Below are 6,521 nucleotides of genomic sequence, written 5' to 3'. Positions count from 1 at the left end.
AAAAAAAAAAATAGTTTTAGCATCCTTGTTAAAGTCACTGATTACAATTACACTGATTACATATGTGGGCTGCAAGATGGAAATTTGCTAATTCTAATTCTAATTCCTCCTACATTTATTAGGAAGCATTTACTGTGTAAAGAAATTCTCTCCCCCTTTTTTCCTTTTCAGTATTACCATGACCTCATATGTTATAATTTGTTAACTGATTGCTGTTTCTGATACTTGTTACATTGTCCAAATTTGACCAGTGAGAGTCCTTTAAGCAGGCTCTTGTATATACACAAACACTTCTCTCTCTCTCTCTCTTACTCTTTCTTTGTTCTGTCCACCACTTTTCTCTCTCCACCTCTAAATAAATTGGATAAATCGCAAAGATATTTTTCTGCAAACTTGCTTTGTTTCACTCATCTGTTAATTCTGTAATTCTTCTCATGTCAGTGTATATGGGATATTTCATTCTTTTTAATGATACATAGAATGGCTCAACCATAATGTACTTATTTTTTTGTTTCAAGTTTTTGACTCATGTATAGTGCTGACAAACATGTGCCATGTATATGTATGTAATAATTTCTGTGGGATAGATACCTAGAAGTAAAATTTCTTTTATTTTTTTGAGACAAAGTCTCTTTCTGTCGCCAGGCTGGAGTACAAAGGTGCGATCTTGGCTCACTGCAACCTCTGCCTCCTGGGTTCAAGCAATTCTCCCGCCTCAGCCTCCTGAGTAGCTGGGACTACAGTTGTGTGCCACTACGCCCAGCTAGTTTTTGTGTTTTGAGTAGAGACGGGATTTCACCATGTTGGCCAGGATGGTCTTGATCTCCTGACCTTGTGATCTGCCCACCTTGGCCTCCCAAAGTGCTGAGATTACAGGGAAGTAAAATTTCTGAGTCAAAAGATAAGTGTATTTAAACTTTTAAAAACCATTTCCAGATTGACTACCAAAAAAACTGTAGTAATTACCAACAATGCACAAACTGCTTGATAACATTGCATATTTGTAAATTTTATTTTATTCTTTTGGATATAATCTCTTTATTACAATGTGCATTCACCTTATTAAGAATTAAGTTTGGTATCTTGTGGCCAATTGCCACATTTTGTTTTCTCTTACTTGCCTGTCATTTTCTTAGTCATTTATTTTCTTTTTTTTTCTGGTGAAAACATATACATATATTTAGAATTAGCCAGCTGGACCGGGTTTAGATGATCCCAATTTTGTCGGCAACATTCAAAGCATTGTAATCAGGAGCCAGTCGAACATATCTCGTCTTCTCTCCATCAGGCCGAATTAGGGTGTTGACCTTGACCACATCAATGTCATAGAGCTTCTTCACAGCCTGTTTGATCTGGTGCTTGTTTGCTTTAACATCCACAATGAACACAAGTGTGTTGTTGTCTTCTATCTTCTTCATGGCCGACTCAGTGGTCAGCAGAAACTTGATAGTGTAATAGTCAAGCTTGTTTCTCCAGGGGGCACTCTTCCGAGGATATCTGGGCTGCCTCCGGAGTTTCAGTGTCTTGGGCTGCTGGAAGGTGGGTGACATGCAGATCTTCTTTTTTTGGTGGCTGTGGACACCTTTCAACACTGCCTTCTTGGCCTTCAAAGCCTTCAGTTTGGCTTCAGCATTAGGAGGGGCAGGAGCTTCCTTCACTTTCGGTGCCATCTTGTGAAAAGCATAGTCATTTCTTGGCCTCGCGTGGTGGCTCACGCCTGTAATCCCAGCACGTTGGGAGGCCAAGGCATGTGGATCACCTGAGGTCAGGAGTTTGAGACCAGCCTGGCTAACGTGGTGAAACTCCCTTCTCTACTAAAAATACAAAAAATTTGCCAGGTGTGGTGGTGGGCGCCTGTAATCCCAGCTACTCGGGAGGCAGAGGCAGGAGAATTGCTTGAACCCAGGAGGCGGAGGTTGCAGTGAGCCGAGATCGCGCCAGTGCACTCCAGCTTGGGTAGAGCGAAACTCCGTCTCAAAAAAAAAAAAAAGACAAGCTTAGTCATTAGGTTCTCTTTGTCTCTTTTCTCATTGACTTATTGGAATTCTTTTTTTAATGTTCTTTGTCTGTTACGTGTTGCAAATATTTTCCATCCTTGCAAATTTTTTTTATGTTTCCATCTTGTTCTGTATCCTTTAACTTTGTGATTTTTTTTGTTGTTTACAATTTTCTGTACAGTTAACACCTGTAGATTTTTTTTTTTCCCTTTAACTCTTTTGAAACTAGCTTTTAAGTTTCAAAATGAATTTTTATCTAAAACTCAGTCCAAAGAAAGGGACATTTTTAAAAGTGTAATAAGCAGCTAGTGTTGCTAGAGCCTTTTGTTCTTAAATTCACGTGCTTACAGTGACAGACTTCCATATTGTAATTCAGCCATGCAATTTTTAAAAAACATCTCATGATTAAATATGAACTTCATGAATACTTAATTTAGAGAAAACTGTTTGCCTATCATAATACATGAATATTAAATAAAATGTGGAAAATATAGAACAGAGAGAAGAAAAACATTCCTAATTGTCCTAATATCCAGACAGCCATAGTATTTTGTTGCATTTCTTTTATCTTCTATTTTTTTGAGAAATATGCTTATTCTCAAGTAATTGCATAAAGATTTTTAAGTTGAGATTTTGCTAAAAGATAGTATGCCAAATTTTGCTTATTGAATTTATAATTGTTTACTGTAATTACTTTTCAGAGTGCTTGCTTCATCTAAATCTCTTTTCTTTTTGAAATTTGAGGGCTGCAGTGTCTCACTTAGTATAAATATCTTTGTGGGAAGATCTTCTAATATTAGGATACCTCTGACCATGATGTCACTTATCCTGATATCCTGATTGCAGTGTGTCTGAAGGAAAATATCAGGTATATGTTAGTACATGACAGAAGTTAGGTAGTGTACTTACCAGCAGTTGCCCTCAGGTTTAGTTGCTATTCATTAAACGAGATAAGGCTTACTAAGAGATGTTTCCCCCTATTTTTCAGTTTACTGTTAGCCTAGCCCAAGGCCATTTTTGTTTTTTATGTATGCAAAAAGATATCCTTAGGAGTGTTTACTGGATAGTAGAATATGTTCAAGTTATAACCATTTGGTACTTTACTTCTTTTATGCTTTAGGACAGGGGTCCCCAACCAGGTGGTACTGGTCCTTGGCCTGTTAGGAACTGGGCCTCACAGCAGGGGGTGAGCGGCTGGTGAGCGAGCATTACTGCCTGAGCTCCACCTCCTGTCAGATCAGTGGCAGCGTTGGATTCTCATGGAAGCGCAAACACTATTGTGAACTGCACATGTGAGGGATCTAGGTTTCATACTTCTTATGAGAATGTGATACCTGATGATCTGAGGTAGGACAGTTTCATCCAAAATAATCCCCTTGTCCCATCCATGGAAAAATTGTTTTCCATGAAACCAGTCCTTGGTGCCACTGCATTAGGATATGTTTCTGACAAGTATTATGCATGTTGTAGGTACTGTCTTTCTCGTAAACAATATTACTCGTTTTAAAATCTTTTTTTGGCCAGATGTGGTGGCTCACACCTATAATCCCAGCACTCTGGGAGGCCAAGGTGGGTGAATCACGAGGTCAGGATATCGAGACCATCCTGGCTAACATGGTGAAACCCTGTCTCTACTAAAAATACAAAAACATTAGCCCGGCATGGTGGTGAGCACCTGTAGTCCCAGCTACTCTGGAGGCTGAGGCAGGAGAATGACGTGAACCTGGAGGCGGAGCTTGCAGTAAGCCGAGATCATGCCACTTCACTGCAGCCTGGGCGACAGAGTGAAACTCCCATCTCAAAAAAATTAAAAAAAATATTTTTTATTGATGAATTTCATAGTCAAAAGTCTAATGATATATTAAGTACAGAAAAGTGTTTTAAGTTTTAAATGACAACTTTTATATACCTGTTTTATATATACTGAAATATAATTAGGATAAATATTATTAAACACATACTGCAGATGAAGTAACTAAGCTTCAGAGATCTGGTTTGTTCAAAGTTGCATAGCTAGAAGGTGGAAGACTGAAAGTCCACTGGCCCCTCTGTGAAAAGCTGAATGAGGAACATTTCCACTGATTGAAATTATCCATACCTTTGTACAACTCAAAACAATTGTAAACACATTTTTTTCTTAAATGTGAGTTGTGTACATAGCATATATTAGTCAAAGATTGATCCTCACTAAATGGCCATAGAAATGTGTCTTCTATATTACCCATTGGAAACACATTGAGCACATATGAAATGAGTTTTAGGTGTTCATACATTGTTTATTTTGTTTACCCATATGAAAAAGAAAATATTTTTTCCCATACTCATGTTTTATATGGAAGATAGAAAGATTTTAGAATGTATTTAGTCACTAATTAAAATGAATTGGAGCAGATACACAGTGCTAGAACTTTGGTCTAGATCTCAGTAAACCCAACAGGTATGACAGAGAAATATGGGATAAGTGGCAGGTAAAAGTGGCAAGTAAAGAACTCTATAAAGATAATGACACAGTATGGATCATTTTTCAGGGACAGCGAAGCTGAAGAAAAAATACGTACATACTTGCTGGTTGTTCTTTGAACTTGCACAACACCAGTCTTCCAGATTACAAAGGAAGAATTTCCTGGGAATGGATTTCAGAATCATTCCTGAGATTGTTTGTAGGAGGTTTAAAACTCTGTGCAAATGTGCACGTTTGCTGTGTGTGTGGAATATTCTTTAGAAATGTGATTGAAAATTTTCTTTATTCTAAAAAAGTAAACTGCTGTGATTTACCTTGATTTGCCTGAATGAAGTTAATAAATTGGATAGCTCCTTAAGGGCTTTATTCTCTTGGTAATTGCCTACTTCTGTGAATGCAGATTTTATCTAGTTTGAATTTGTTTCAAAGGAACATTATTTTGTAAAGAAAATATGTATTTTTTCCCATGTGGTATTGCATAGCATTGAGAAAATAGATTGATGATTATTGTTTTGTTTTATGATTTTTCTTTGAATATAACGTTTTGCTCTTTTGTTGGAAATAAAACTGATCCCAAGAAGAAAATTGTATTTCCTTTTAATTTTATGACAGTGCATTTAAAATAATACATATCTAGACAAGGTGATGAAGATGATGATTGCCAACCACAATTTAATGACATTAAAGAAATTAATGAGTTTTGATTCCTTTGCTTATCTTGTGTGTTACAGTCTAACTCCTTTTAAGTATTTTCTTTGACATTTTGTATGACTTTCAGATTGTGTGTGTACATATGTTATAGTTATGTATTAAAGTATATTAAAATATTAAATGAAATTAATTATATAGTTTAATTTATAGCTATTTTAACTACATTTAGCATAACTATTAACATAGTATATATGAAATAAATCCATATATTATGTATAATATATATACACACATGTATAATCTGAAAAAATATATATACTTTTTTGAGACGAGATTTTTGCTCTGTTGCCCAGACTGGTTCACTGCACCCTCCACATCCCAGGCTAAAGTGATTCTCCCACCTCAGCCTCTCTAGCAGCTGAGACTATGGTGTGTGCCACCATGCTTGGCTAAACTCTGTTTTGTGTTTTTTGTAGAGACAGGGCCTCACTATGTTGCCCAGGCTGGTCTCAAACTCCTGGGCTCAAGCGATCATCCTGCCTCAGCCTCCCAAAGCGTTGGGATGGCAGGCATGAACTACAAGGCTTGGCTGACTTTCAGATTTTATTAAAATTCAATGTTATAAAAGCTTTGAATAGCAAAGGATAACAATTAAACAGTTGCTTGAAGCAGCTTGTGTAAGTCATAGTTGCAAACCAACTTTTTAGTTTTTTGCTTACTATTAGGCTATTTTAATTTAGATATATATTAGGTAAGTAGTGTTTTAATGAAATACATGTAACCATTGACATATAATGAAATCTAGTTAATTAATGTTCGTAATTTAAAATTATTTACTAATTGTATATGTCTCTTTTTCTTTCTCATGGCTGATTTGTTTAACTCAGTATTCATTCATTTATATACTGTAGTTATTTATTTATTTTAGTTTGAATTTCTTTGATGGCTGTGAGAGGTCACTCTCCAATTTAGGCTCATGGTTGTCTGGTTAGTGTTTACCAGTTCAAATAATCACATGATCTTATGTTGGCTAAAGTCTTTTAGGAGACAATCATGTTAAATGTTTCTCATCGTGGCTTATTTAATGTCATCAGTTTATTGGGGGTTACTTTGGGTGCCCCTTAGAACTTGGCACCAAGACCTACCCTCTTAGAATAAACCTGGTCAAAAGGATGTTGGGATGGTTGCTATTTCATCTTTAGAAATGACCTATCTTGAGTTGTAATACATGTGTCTTTAAGAGACTGGAGAAATGCCCAAACCTACAGGTGATACATCAGGACTAGAATTAAGTTGCAATGTATTCATTATTATATATGCTTTAAATTGTTTCTTTGAAGGATGTTTTACATAAGGGCAGTGCGTTCCTTTTTAGAGGAAGGGAAATTTGATAATGAGAAGTTAGTGTGTGT

General features: G+C 36.3%; 1 protein-coding gene and 1 pseudogene across 1 annotated transcript in view; one reads left to right on the top strand and one right to left on the bottom strand.

Moving 5' to 3' along the window:
* PHF14 (PHD finger protein 14) overlaps positions 1 to 6,521 on the top strand; it is a 209,779-nt gene that overhangs the window by 33,758 nt on the left and 169,500 nt on the right.
* LOC108512014 (60S ribosomal protein L23a pseudogene) lies at positions 1,206 to 1,695 on the bottom strand (annotated as a pseudogene).

Source organism: Rhinopithecus bieti, unplaced genomic scaffold (assembly GCF_001698545.2).
Source record: "Rhinopithecus bieti isolate Rb0 unplaced genomic scaffold, ASM169854v2 scaffold_28090, whole genome shotgun sequence".
NCBI classification, from domain to species: Eukaryota; Metazoa; Chordata; class Mammalia; order Primates; family Cercopithecidae; genus Rhinopithecus; species Rhinopithecus bieti.
Note: the sequence above shows the minus strand (reverse complement) of the source record. Positions and strands in the feature narration are given on the sequence as shown.